This window comes from Triticum dicoccoides, chromosome 5B (assembly GCF_002162155.2).
Source record: "Triticum dicoccoides isolate Atlit2015 ecotype Zavitan chromosome 5B, WEW_v2.0, whole genome shotgun sequence".
NCBI classification, from domain to species: Eukaryota; Viridiplantae; Streptophyta; class Magnoliopsida; order Poales; family Poaceae; genus Triticum; species Triticum dicoccoides.
The window spans coordinates 31,477,456-31,491,713 of record NC_041389.1 but is presented as its reverse complement, the minus strand read 5'-3'; the positions used below and the strand labels follow the sequence as shown (position 1 = coordinate 31,491,713).

General features: G+C 44.9%; 1 long non-coding RNA gene and 1 pseudogene across 1 annotated transcript; both read right to left on the bottom strand.

The window, feature by feature from the left end:
• Positions 1-5,546: 5,546 nt before the first annotated feature.
• Positions 5,547-5,685, bottom strand: LOC119313360 (annotated as a pseudogene).
• Positions 5,686-11,753: 6,068 nt separating this feature from the next.
• Positions 11,754-13,050, bottom strand: LOC119308968. Its single transcript, XR_005150346.1, has 3 exons — positions 12,959-13,050; positions 12,766-12,867; positions 11,754-11,857 (listed from the first exon to the last, which is right to left on the bottom strand). It is a non-coding gene; the product is annotated as an uncharacterized LOC119308968 (long non-coding RNA).
• Between the last annotated feature and the right edge of the window lie 1,208 nt (positions 13,051-14,258).

Genomic DNA, 14,258 nt, shown 5'->3' with positions numbered 1-14,258 from the left:
ACGGGCTAGAGAAAAACAAATAGAGAGAGCGTGAGCTTCAATCAAGCAACTAACATAAGTAATTGATGTAGGGGACGAGACTTGTTACTCCGTTCGGTGGTGCCGTTCACAGTACATATATGTTGTAGGCAGGAAGCAAACAACCATGTGTTTTCTCAGTCCGGAATTACTTATGGCAGAAATGACTAAAAATAGATGTATGTAGAATTAAAATACGTTTAGATATATCGATTTCTCCAACAAGTATTTTCGGTACCATGCCACCCCATGGTTGTCGTGCCTTCATCGGTCTTACACCACCACAGGGAATGGCTTGCCGTTACCACAACATATAGTAGTGACCGTGGAAGATGGGACCCGGGGGGTAAGGAGTGGGTAGGACGGAGATACCAGAGGGGATCGGTAGTGGTGTCAGATGAGACCGTGAGCTAGGTGACCAACTGTTCTAACCTGGCCGAAGCAAAGGCCAAGTATAGAGCCAATGTGTGCATAAAAATCTAACCCGCGATGAAAGAAAATATTTCTCTTGCCAAGCACCATATCATTTTTGTATAATTATAACAACTAGGTAGACCAATAGTTGAGCCATAAGTTTGGAGCCATGCCCAATGCAACCAGTTACCAACATATGTTTGGCACAGTGCAAGGAGGGTAAGAATTAGAAGCCACCAATTGATAAATTGTACAATTCACTAAAAATCTATCACATATCTTTTTTTGACTTACTCTCTATCTAGTTGGTTGTCAAGATCAACATTTTTATACTATGTTATGTTCGTGCAAGTTGCATGCATGGACATATTATTATTCTCTAATGGTCAAAACACAAAGCCTCAAAGACTCTAAAGGGAAACGGACAATCCTCACGCAATCAAGATATATTGACACGTATCATATGCATGCAAATGCTATGAACCTACCCATAGCTCTTTAACAGATACAATGTACCAAAAAGCCAATCGTGATAATCAGAAGAAAAAAAAACATGAAGCTCCATGGATGCATAGGGATTAATCTCAAATGAACATATAATTGATGTTATATATGGATCATCAACTGAAGGAAAAAACAGAACCAATTCTCTAAATTGTACTGGCAAGCAAAAAAATTAAAGGCCTAGAATACTTTGGGCAACCTCACACACCCGATATTTCAAAGAAATGGAGTGGATACAATCCACTCCAAACAGTTAAAAAGCAAATTGAGCTGCCTTCTCTTTGCCCAGTGCGTGCAAACGGTGTGTGTAGTATATTTGATCCCCAAACAGTGCAACCTACACTAAGTTGTGAAAGATAAGGAAGCGTGTTTTACCTACCGTAGTAGGCCGCTGGTTTCGTGTTTATATAGGATCAGCAAGCCCTGATCGAGGCGTATACAAAGTATCGTTACAGACTTGGGATACAAGAAAATAAAGAGATAAGAATGAATCTAAACAACTCTAGGCAGGATTCGGTTCTGGTTTTATCTCAACCAAACCGAGTACAACAGAATATCTAGAACTCTCTAGACTATTCCTAACAGCCCCTCTCAATCACACCTTGGTCAAGGTGAGATTGCGCCTAAAGTTCTCCAAGTCTCTCTGAGGCAATGCCTTTGTAAAACCATCTACAACTTGATCCTTAGAAGAAACAAACCTTATATCAAGTAATTTATTAGTCACCCTTTCTCTGGCAAATTGATAGTCAATTTTAATATGCTTAGTTCTAGCATGAAATACAGGATTAGCTGACAAGTAGGTAGCACCAAGGTTATCACAACAAAGACAGGGAATTTCTCTTATAGAAACTTTAAGTTCCTTAAGAAGAGATTGCAACCAGATAAGTTCTGCAGTGGCATTGGCCACAGACTTGTATTCTGCCTCTGTACTTGATCTTGTTACAGTGGGTTGTTTTCTTGCACTCCAAGATATAAGATTTGAGCCAAAATACACTGCAAAACCACCTGTTGACCTTCTGTCATCAATATCACCTGCCCAATCTGCATCTGAGAATGCACTCAATAAGGTAGAAGATGACTTCCTGTATGCTAAACCTGAGTTTATTGTGTGCTTGACATATCTGAGAATTCTCTTAGCTGCAGTCCAGTGAACTGTGGTTGGTGCATGCAAGTACTGACATGTTTTTTTTACTGAGAAGGAAATATCTGGCCTTGTAAGAGTTAAATACTGTAATGCACCAACAATACTTCTATACCTCGTGCCATCTTCTGGTCCAGGTGGTTTTCCATCATAAGCTGACAATTTTTCAGTACTGGACAAGGGTGTAGGTGCTGCCTTACAGTCTTTCATACCTACTTTAGTTAGAAGATCCAAAGCATATTTCTCTTGTGTTAGCACAATACCATCATTGATTTTCTTTACCTCAATTCCAAGAAAGAAGTGTAGATCTCCTAAATCCTTTAATGCAAAGGCTGAACTCAAATCTTTCAACAGTGCTGACACTGCTTCCTGAGAGGAACTTGTCACAATAATATCATCAACATAAATGAGAACAAATATTATCACTCTATATTTATTGAACATGAAGAGTGAAGTGTCAGCCTTTGAAGGAATGAAACCAAGTTGTTGAAGTTTTGAGCTCAGTCGAGAATACCATACCCTTGGGGCTTGCTTAAGCCCGTAAAGAGCCTTGTCCAGCTTGCACACATGAAAGGGTGAGTTCTTGTCCTCATATCCTGGTGGTTGCCTCATATAGACCTCTTCTTCCAGAACACCATGAAGAAACGCGTTCTGAACATCTAGCTGTCTCAAGCTCCATCCCTTGGATACAGCAATAGAAAGAACAAGCCTGATAGTAGCAGCTTTAACAACTAGACTAAAGGTATCCTCATAATCTATACCGTACCGTTGTTTAAATCCTTTGGCTACTAATCTGGCTTTATATCTATCTATGCTACCATCAGATTTCTTTTTAATTCTATAGACCCACTTACAATCTATGATATTTTTACCACTTCTTGGAGGAACAAGATGCCATGTCTTTTTTTTTGAAGTGCTAGAAATTCATCATCCATTGCTTCTCTCCATCTTGAATCATCCAATGCTTCTTGGACACTTTGTGGCTCACCTGTTAAACAAAATGAACCATATTTTATTTTATAATTTTTTTCATACCGAACAGTACCGTCTGAGGGAATCAGTGGCTTCATAATCCCTGACTGGAGTCGTGTACGCCCTCGCACATGAGTCTGCACAATCTGGGAATCAACCTCCTCCACAGAAGATCTGGGCGCTGGCACATCAGGCGCATGCGCCGAATCTGTACTGTTGGACAGCGACTGCCCTGGCCCAGGTGAGCCCACCAGACCTGACGCAGACCCAGGCTGGATCGGCTGCTCCACGCGCGCGAGTGGCGATGCTGTGCCTGGCGACGTGGCAGCCTGGTGTTGGCTGCCTCCGCTTGAGGGCGTGCGCACCCTCCCGGTCGGGATCCGCTGTGGACTGGAGCCAGGCGACTGCGCGGGACCCGATGTCGACATGGAGCTGTCACGTTGGTGGGTGCCGCTGCACGTTGCCTCCTCTGCGCATGCATCAGCACCGGATCGGGCGCCGATTTCTTCATGGGATCGCGCGCTCTAGGATCACGCGCTCGTATCTACTCCGGATCGCACGCCTGGATCAACACCGGATCTCGCGCTGCTGTCCTGTAGCGGGACATGCGATATGGGCGTATTTTCTTCCATATATGCATCATTTTCCATCAATTCTGGATCATTTTGTTCCAAATTTTCACCTGTATAATCGTCCACAAACCCTGCATCATCTGGAGAGGGTGTGTGAGTAGTACAAATATCAGTCACATTACTTTGGTCATTGCCATTATTTCCCCCGTGATCAAAGGAAGTGGATGAATGAAGATGTTTAGGAAAGAGCAAGATTTCCTTCCGGAGGAGGGCGCCTGCATTTGGATGAAGAGATGCAAATGGAAACACATTCTCATCAAAGGCGACGTCTCGGGAAATATATATGCGACCAGTAGATATATCAAGACATTTGACCCCCTTATGACGCGAACTGTAGCCTAAGAAGACACATTGTTTGGAGCGAAAGGAAAGCTTACGAGAATTATATGGGCGAAGATTTGGCGAACAGGCGCATCCAAACACACGAAGAGAGTTGTAGGTAGGCTTTTTGTGAAAAAGACGTTCATAAGGGGTTTCAAAATTGATAACACTACTGGGAAGTAAATTGATGAGATATGTGGCAGCAAGAAAAGCTTCATCCCAGTATTTTAATGGCATAGAGGAGTTTGCAAGAAGAGCAAGCCCGACTTCAACAATGTGGCGATGTTTTCTCTCAGCCGATCCATTCTGCTGATGAGCATGGGGGAGGAAACATGATGAGCAATGCCCATCTTTTGGAAGAATGAGTTTAGTTTCTCGTATTCCCCACCCCAATCAGATTGGATGACAAGGATTTTTGCATTAAATTGGCATTCAACATGTGCTTGGAAATTTTGAAAAACCTCAAAAACATCAGATTTTTTCTTAATAAGGTAAATCCATGAGAATTTGGTGTAATCATCGATGAAACTCACATAATATTTATATCTACCAACAGAAAGAGGAGCATCTCCCCATACATCAGAAAAGATCAACTCAAGAGGTTTGGTAGATACACTAGTAGACACTGGATAGGGTAATTGGTGAGTTTTTGCTCGTTGGCATGAGTCACATACCGACTCAACATCTAACTCCCCATGGCAAGGAAGTTTATTATTCCTCAGCACACGTTGAACTATTGAAAATGAAGGGTGACCAAGCCGAGCGTGCCAACGCGATGAAGATATCTTAGTGACACCGTAAGCTTGTTTATTTGACGTCCTAGACGGAATCAATGGATAGAGACCTCCTCTACATCTGCCTCGATGCAGCACCCTCCCCGTGACCTGATCCTTAATAAAAAAGAAATAAGGCCAAAACTCAATGTAAACATGATTGTCAAGGGTAAGACGATGAACGGAAAGGAGATTTTGTGAGGCAGTAGGAATATGTAGAATTTTGTTTAGATGGAGATCTTGATTTTGGGTTCTGATAATGGAATTTCCAACATGACTAATATTCATACCCGTACCATCAGCAGTGTGGACCTGATCACCTCCGTGGTACTTGTCACGGGTGGTTAACTTCTCGAGTTTCACCCGTGATGTGATTAGTAGCGCCACTGTCGGCGTACCAATTTGTGTCTACCCCATATGATGAGGTTGCTGCAGATCCGGCCACCTTCTCTTCTGGAAGATAGTCTTCCGTGAACCGGTACCAGAGTCCATGGCAACGTGGCCTGGCTTGCTGCATATTTGGCAGTGTGGGCGATTGTCGTTGCGGAAGCCCCCACCAGCCGGTCCTCCTGGTCCTCCTGGTCCTGGGCGCCCCCCTGTTGTTGTTGTAGCCAGGAGAGGCACCACCAGAGCCGCGGCCATGTCCACCGCGGCCGCCACCACGGCCACGGGACATGCCACGACCACGCTGTTGACCACGCCCACGAGTGGCGGCGTTGGCTGAAGATCTGAAGCCGCCTTTGCCGGAGGCTTGAAGAAGCTCGACGCGCTGATCAAAGTTCGCCATCTGGGAGTACAATGCATCTAGCGTAAGTGGTTCAGTACGAGCATCAAGAGCAGATACCAGGGGGTTGTATTCTAGGTCGAGGCCGGCCAGGATGTATGAGATCAGTTCATCTTCGCCAAGTGGTTTGCCAACAGACGCCAGCTCATCAGCGAACGATCTCATCTTGGAGAAGTAGACCGCGACTGACTGGGTCCCCTTCTCGGTGTTGGAGAGGGAGATCCGAAGGTTGTTGATGCGGGAGCGGGAGTGTGACGAAAACATGTTCGTCAGAGCGGTCCATGCCGCGTGCGCCGTCTCCACGGTGACCATCTGCGTTAGTACCTCCCTCGTGATCGAGGTCAGGAGGTAGGCGAGCACTTGCTTGTCCTGGGTAACCCAGGCCGCGTGCGCCGGGTTGGGGATGCTCGTAGCCTTGCCATCTTTGTCGGTGGTGGTGATGGTTTTCTCAGGCTCGGCGATGGATCCATCTAGGTATCCAAAGAGGGAGGCTCCACGTATCTGGGGAAGGAGTTGGGTCTTCCACAAAAGGAAGTTTTCACGGGTAAGCTTCTCGGTGATTTGGTTGTTGAGGGGATTGGCCGTGGCGTGGGATGAGGAGGAAGACATGGCGGCTGGGAAGGAAAGGCTAGATGTGTTTTGGAAGGGAAGCTCTGATTACCATGTGAAAGATAAGGAAGCGTGTTTTACCTACCGTAGTAGGCCGCTGGTTTCGTGTTTATATAGGATCAGCAAGCCCTGATCGAGGCGTATACAAAGTATCGTTACAGACTTGGGATACAAGAAAATAAAGAGATAAGAATGAATCTAAACAACTCTAGGCAGGATTCAGTTCTGGTTTTATCTCAACCAAACCGAGTACAACAGAATATCTAGAACTCTCTAGACTATTCCTAACATAAGTAACACGTAGAAATATTTTTATTTTCGACGAACAAGTAGAAATGCTCACCTCTAGCTAGCATGCATGCATATGGACAGGTGTTGGTCTAGCGTTGCGTATTGTCCACGAGACAGCTAGCTACACCAAATAAACCAAAAACAATGGCAGGTTCATGATTTGCAAGGTTGTCATTGTGAGTATATTCTTCTGATTTTGGCCCTTGAGAGTTAGTTTAATCTGGTAGGACGTCTCTTCGGTGGTAGCCTAGGGCCACCTGCCTATGGGGCATGCAGCCACGTACCCCATGTATGGGGCGAGCTTGCTTGTTCTCACCATACATGATGTTTCAACAGGAGATCGAGCAAATGATAGCCACAATTATCTGTAGATTGTTTTATGTTAGTACTACCTTGTGGAATATGCCGCCATTCGTACCTAGGTCAAACAATATGCAAGTTGCAAGTATGATTAACTAGCTGAGGTGACATAAACAAGAGTGTGTGCGTAGAAGCTGCTAGAGAGTACATGAGATTCTTTGTTTATAAGAGCAAAACATAGATGTAGATTGATGGAAATGGCATTGACATATATGCGATCTGCCAAGTGAATCTAATATATACGTGCACCATGCTAAGCTAATTATTGATGAACTACCCATCAAGAAAAGATATTCGATATAGCTGTCTACCTTACTGCATATGCCTCTAGATGCTTCTACGGAAATAGAAGTACACAATGTGGTGAACAAATTTTCCCGAAAAGAAACAAATCTATTATACAAGTTCACCGAAAGCACAAAAAAACACCAAACATAATAAAATTAATATCAAGGTTCCTAAACTACCAAACAACAACTAACGCTGCTAGAACGAGCCGCCTATGTGTCTCTGTCTCCGCTCCCGTACCAGAGTCGACTTGACCTTGTCGACCATAGCTGAGTAGTCTTCGTGCACGTGTCCTTAAGGACCAGCACCCCGGAGCCACAGTCGTCGTTCTTGAACCTTTGAATCGATTTGAAGTGCCTAACATCATATCTCGCCATCATACGCATAGTGAGAAACACTAACCTCCACGTATAGTGAGAAACACTAACCTCGCCACACTAGGAGATGAAAAAATCTAACCTAAGCCCATGTTGTCCACTTTGTACGAGTATGAGTCCACTTTGTCCTAACGTATGAGTCCGAGTATGATCAAAACCTGAAAGACCATTTCAAAGATGGAACATGCACGTAAAGTGCCGCCACTGCCGTGACTAGAAAGCCCTAACCTAAGCTACTAGCCGGAACCTAGGCACCGAATTTTCCTCCCTGCCATCGGTCATCGGAGCGGCAGATAGACAGACAGGAGGTGAATCCGCGAGCTGACTGATGGAGGTTGGAGGGGAGGTGAATGATCTTGATTTGTAATTCTACAGACGGTAAAAATGGTTAGAAGTAGATTAGGTCGCACATGGATCCTTCGTGAAGTATTTCATTCAGGGTGTGCATGGACCGGGTAGGTCAGGTCAAAACATACACGCGGCAGCCACGGGACTTCTAATGTCTGCGCCATGCATGCCTATGGCTGCTAGGTAGATGGATGGGTGAGTAATCGAACGACGTAAAATGATCACATGCATGAGACAAACGATAGTACGTACTCTACTATATATGATGTCTACACAATTTTGTCATCAGATACACATTCAACATTCCAGTTCAGATTTTGCTGCAACTAAATTATATATCTTGAGATTCTTAAACGTAACATGCATGGTGATAAAAGAAAACAATATAATGTAAGTCTGTTTAAGTGATATTGCCATCGGATAGGTATTTCAGTTACAATTTATATGCGCATAAATTGTAATATAGTAGTATGTCAACATAGTTATCATAGAGTAGCAAATATCTCAATGGTTCTAGTTAAAACCATTCAAGTCTGTACTGATTTCGTAGCATGTTATGATGCCACAAGACGACAAAACTGTAACGATGTAGCGACCGAAATATGAATTAGGTAATTGAATTATGTATTCACATTATATGGAAATTTTCTCATGACGTACTATTTAGTTGTCTTTTAAGCACCTTGTTTAATACTTTTTTTGTAAACAAATATAAGAGTGTTTAGATAACTAAAGTAATGATCTAAACGCTCTTATACTTCTTTATGGAGGGAGTACAATTGATGGAGTTCACGGTCGCCTTTAAAATGGAAATTCAGTTTTAGCATAAAAGAGCACTTATGTAAGACGCATAAACATCTGAGAGCTTCATCCATAATAACCTCCAAGTTTAGTTTATGAGTGACTTTCCAGACCAGCGCTCACACCATTAGGAGTTGCACTAATACGTAATTTAAAAAAAAACTACACTAATGATGGCGTGTGGGCCTATCTCCTGTGCCATTGCTTTTTTGGCCATCGCCTTTTTTGCTGCTTTAGCCGACTGCATTTTTTAGGGCACTCATAGGCACCGGGGCGCCGGCTCTAATTTGAACCGGTCACACAGCAGCCGCAGGATTAGCGCGTCCTCAACCGCCTGATTTGCCAGCTGGCCCATGTCCCTCGTTGACTTGGTCTTCCACCATCGCGAGATCCTAAAAAATCCTTCCTCTCTCCGAGTAGTTCCCGCGCCAATGCTCGTCCCCGCCGGCTGCAGACCACGCAACAGGTCGCGCCTCCCCCCTCCCCTTTAGATCGTAGTTCGACACCTCCGCCTCGTCGGCAGTCGTAGCCCGGCTCCAACAGGACACCATCGCTCCTCGTTGCAAAAACAACGCAAAATAAGGCTGACGCCTCTCACATTGCAGCACCTAGCCTCGTCGTCTCCGTAGCGTGTCCGTCGCAGCACCACCGTGCTGCCGGCCATAGCTCTCACCATCGTCTGCTCATACCATTGGCGTTCCCCTGGTTGAGGCATTTTTCACATGTGGAAGCTTTTTCGTCATTGCCGCTTGAAGCTTTTCCTCCCGCTGGTTGAAGCTTTTTCATCACCGCTTGAAGCTTTTCCACCATTGAAGCTTGTTTCCCGCAGTGGGAGATTTTTCCTCATGCCACTTTGAAGCTTTTCCCCTAGCAGGATGAAGCTTTTCTACAGCTGGTTGAATCTTTTTCTAAAACGGTTGAAGCATTTTCTCCCGGGAGGAAGCTTTTTTCCCATGCCGCCTTGAAACTTTTTCCACAGCCGACGCTTGACTAGTTCCAGCATAATAAAATGCCGCTCGTAGCTCATGTATGCATCGGTTGTAGCTTCCCCCCCGGTTCCAGCATTCCCAGCACCGAATGCCGCATTTTGCGACCACCGCATCCCGCCCATAGCGCAACCAGCAGCGGCCACCGGATGGTAGCAGTAGGGTAGTCCCCTTGGATCGGCGAAGCACACGGCCGGCAACGGCCGCCGGTAGGAAGCAGCGCAGGGGGAAAGGAAAGAAGAAATACGACCACTGGAAAGGATGTGTCTGGAGGTAGGGGTGAGGGCGGTACCTGGGAAAAAGATAAGGGAGGAGGGGTTGTCCACGTGGGGCCCAACAAAAACAGGAGTCTCACGCAGCACGCGACTTGGGCGGGCGCAGGGCGCCACACTACAAGAAATATGTCAACTTGTGACCTTGACTATTGGTCACTGAAAGGTCATTATTTTTCATTTGCGACCTTTTTGTGACCAAAAACGGAAGGTCAAAAGCTGGCGGTCGTAAACTGAAATTAACGACCGGGGGAGAAGGTCGTGGACGTTTACGACCAAAGCAGAAGGTCATGGATTCCATGACCTTCTGTTTTGGTCACTAGTTGTCTGCCCAGGCCACGTTGGATCTGATGTGGCAATCTGACGTGGCAAAGTTGCGACCAATTGAAAAGGTCGTTTATAAGATTCAGCCCGGTCCAATTTGGTGTTTTACATGGGCCGAGCCCAATATTCAGCCTTTTTAATATTTATTTTTTCTGTAAGTTACACGGGCCAAGCCCATTTCAGACTTTTATTTATTTCTAGGCTGGGGCCTTTTAACATTGTTTGGGCCATTATATTTTGGAGATGGTCCCACTTGTCATCTTCTCATACATTGGGCCCACTTGACAGAAAATTCAAAACTGCTTTGATTATTTTCGTAAGTGAATCCCACAAGTTAGGTTTCCATTCCACATGTTTTCAAATCACGAACACAATCAATATTTCAAACAGAACAGTAAAAATATAGTTCATCAAATAAAACTAACTAAGTCTACTACAATCTGTACATAGTTATTACAACCCAGATATGCCTACTATTACAATATTACAATATTTACATTCTATTACAATCAAATAGAAGAGACGACTCTTTGCTGAGTAGAGCTGTATGGTTTCGAACTTCAAATTTTGTAGACCCAGAGCTCCTGGACACAAAGAGAAACATCATTAGAGATTAGAGTGTACACATGCCAGGTCTAGCATTGGTTTAAAATAACTAATAATCACATGACAGAATCTGAATGCAGCATATAAAAAGAACTAGTTCATTTCATCAGTATGAGATCTAACTGTTTGCCACCCGGTAGATAACCTACCAGGGAGGCCTTGATATAAACAGGGGTACGTGTAAATATATGTGTTCACAGGCTTGAATACATCACCAGGAACTGTAAGTACAGAACATGTAACATGGTGGCTACATAAACAGAACGAGATGTGGCATGCTTAAAAGCCCGAGCCCGTGCTATGCCTATATATAATCAGGTGCAGCTTAAATATACGTGGGCACATACTGAAAGGAACAAGATAGCATGATGATATCCGATCGACTAGATTTGGGAGAAACCTGATTGAGCCAACAAAAAAAATAGAGCAAGATTTGAGCTGCACCTGCAGAGTGTTACTTATGGTGGAACTGCAGGAGACTTGCTCGGATTTAGTCAACACGAATTGTAAGTGTAAAGCAGATCATCTTGGCTATTACACACGAAAAGAAAAGACAATGTGTTTTTTAGACAGCATGGTCAACAACAACAACAAATGTACAGAATTTTTAGGTACACAAGCATGCGTAGCAAGCATTAAAAGTTCAATATGTTTGGGGGAAGGCACCATTGATCTCGTTCTCACAGCCATACTTACACACACATGCAGTTTTAATTAATTAAATGAGCAGGCAACAAAGGCAATTACAAATCTAGGGGCAGGAGGTAGTGAGAGCAACTCAAATATACACTACTAGAGGGATCGTCAAGATGTAGGGGATGGAGGTGTCTCACTTGGTTTCAAAATAAGATGCACACAAAGACAACCACATAAATATGGCAGTGCATAGTACTGAGGAAACAGGGACATCTCTTTGCCAACATATGTATAATTCGGATCAGCAATAGCAAGCCCAGTTGGTACGCTTCTCATACGGAGCAAACCCAGCGACCTCCGTGATCAAGTTCCTGACGAAATGCACCCTGTTGGTACCTTTCTGCAAACCAAAATGGTAACCGGTCAGAACAATGAGAATGAAAAACTTATACATGAGTAAACATCACAATAATATGAATTCTTACTACCACAAAGGATCTATTGCACTTGAGAATGAAGGAATTGTCACATATTCAACAAATTCAGAATCTAAACTGAATTTCGTCTACCAAATAAACTAGAATGCCTCAAATCCAGTCTGCTAAGAGTATTTATTTATCTACACTACATAGTCAAAGAAATTTCGAAAGAAAGCCCATGTTGTGAAATCCAGGCAGCTATATGAAATATGTTGTTGGCACACAAGATTGACAATATCTACTTCAGAGTTCTACAGAAACTCTGAAGCCGACATACTCAAGTCGAAAATAGTCTAGAAGTGCAGACAGAGATGTCAAATGTGAATCAAATAAGCCTTCCATACAGTAAAACAAACAAACAAACAGCTCTGTATTGTGATCTACTAGTATTAACAAAGAGTGAAAATCTCACACCAATGATCTTAGAGGTGTATGTGATACAGTAAAACAAACAAACATCTCTGTGTTGTGATGTACTACTAGAAATATACTTGAAGCAAATAAAACTGACTTGTAACTAAGGATATTCCATGGATAGGAGAGATGCACCGAGTTAACATGATGGGAATGCAGTGAAATTTCGGACAAGAATGACAGTAGGTCAAAAGTGATATAGCAGAAATGTTTGTGGATGCATATATTTTTCTCAGATCTGTATTGAGAAAGTGTAGGAGGTAGGAATTAAGCCAATGTACATAGATTGACACAATTTGCCAACATCTAGCAGTATAAGGACATCAACATATTTTGGAGCATGACAATTATTCTTTTTGAGGATTACTGCAGCATTATAGAAACGGGATTGCCTGGTGATAGATGGCATTGTTACCAGAAGTAGAGCACATGCATAAATTATTGGAATTAATGTCCTAGGTTTGTTCTTCCTCAGCCACATCAAGGATCCTAATGCAGCAAGGGAGAGGGTCATCACCTGCAGAAGTAGAAAAGTAAGACTTCTGAAATTAGGATAATATAAACAAGGAACCTGACATTATATTTTTCACACTATATAGTAGCATTACAAGATTGGCATTTGCTTCAAGTCCTTGGAATATGTAGTCCCAAGTAAATTCAAGCCCTCGTGCCCCGATCCAGAGAGGTGCCAGCCGGTGCAGGACTGAATCAGCAAAAGCCTAGCCTGAAACCCCAAACATGTCCAATAGATTGGCCAACCTTGCACTATCAGTGTAGGACGGTGGTTGCATAGCAGTAAAGTGTTAGCAGGTGGTGATGACCCAACCCCAAGGCCATTGAGCTTCACAATGTCTGTCCCAGCAGTTCAATTCCCTTCACATGGCTCAATCCCAACCCCCAAACTACTCGAGGCCTCGTTTCCACCACTGTTTCACACTTGCATATGAACTTTGCACGGCATCAGACCAAGCACAATCCAACAAAGTCAGATAAGGCTAGCTACCATCCACCAACCATTTCGAGACTAGTACTAGGACGACGAGGACGAGGACTCAGACCCAATCCGCAGCTCCGCAAATTCTCGTCGAGAGGAAGCGGGCCTGAATTCTCCCAGATCGCGAGCGAAAATGAGGGAGGGGATGGGGAGGGGGGATACCTTTTCGTTCTTGAAGCGGGTGTGGATGTTGCCGAGCTCCTTGTCAACGCGGAGGCGCTCCTGCTCCTTGTTGTGGCCTTCCTCGCAAGGATCTAAGCCCAGGGGGTTGATTCGACGCAGAACTCAGGATACCATGAGTAGAGATAGAATACGAAGAAGTCTATCTGGTAATAGGCAGAAGGATAAGAGGAGGAAGGAAGAGGTGACCCCGACGCTCTCGAGCATGTTGACGATGTCGTAGATCCAGCGCCTCTCAACGCCGAGGCGCCTGGACGCGTCGTCCAGCTCGATGGACTCCGCGCCATCCCGGTCATACAGGGCCACGAAGCTGCAGGGGCACGCACACCGGAATTGGGTAAGGGAAACGCAGATCCCCGGACACGGAGGAAAGATGGGTGGCAGGGCACTCACTTGGAGAAGAGCAGGCCGAGCGACTTCTGCTTGCGGCTGTAGGCGTGGTGGCGCAGCCTCGCGCCCCCGCCGCGCTCGGCGAACAGCGGCAGCGGCAGCTGGTTCGGAATCGGAAGCCGCGGGAGGGGCGCCGGCGCCACTGTCATTGGCTCCACGGCTGTCGAAGAGGGGGGCGTGGCCATCATCGTCGTCGCCGATCCGCGTGCAGGCAGAGACAGGACCTATGTCGTATCGGGGGCGGGGGCGCCGGCCGTTGAAAGGAATCCGGCGTGTGCTCGAACGAATTGGGCAACGGGGAAGAGGAGTGGGGTGGGAGCGGTTGGAGGCGGCGGCGGATCAAA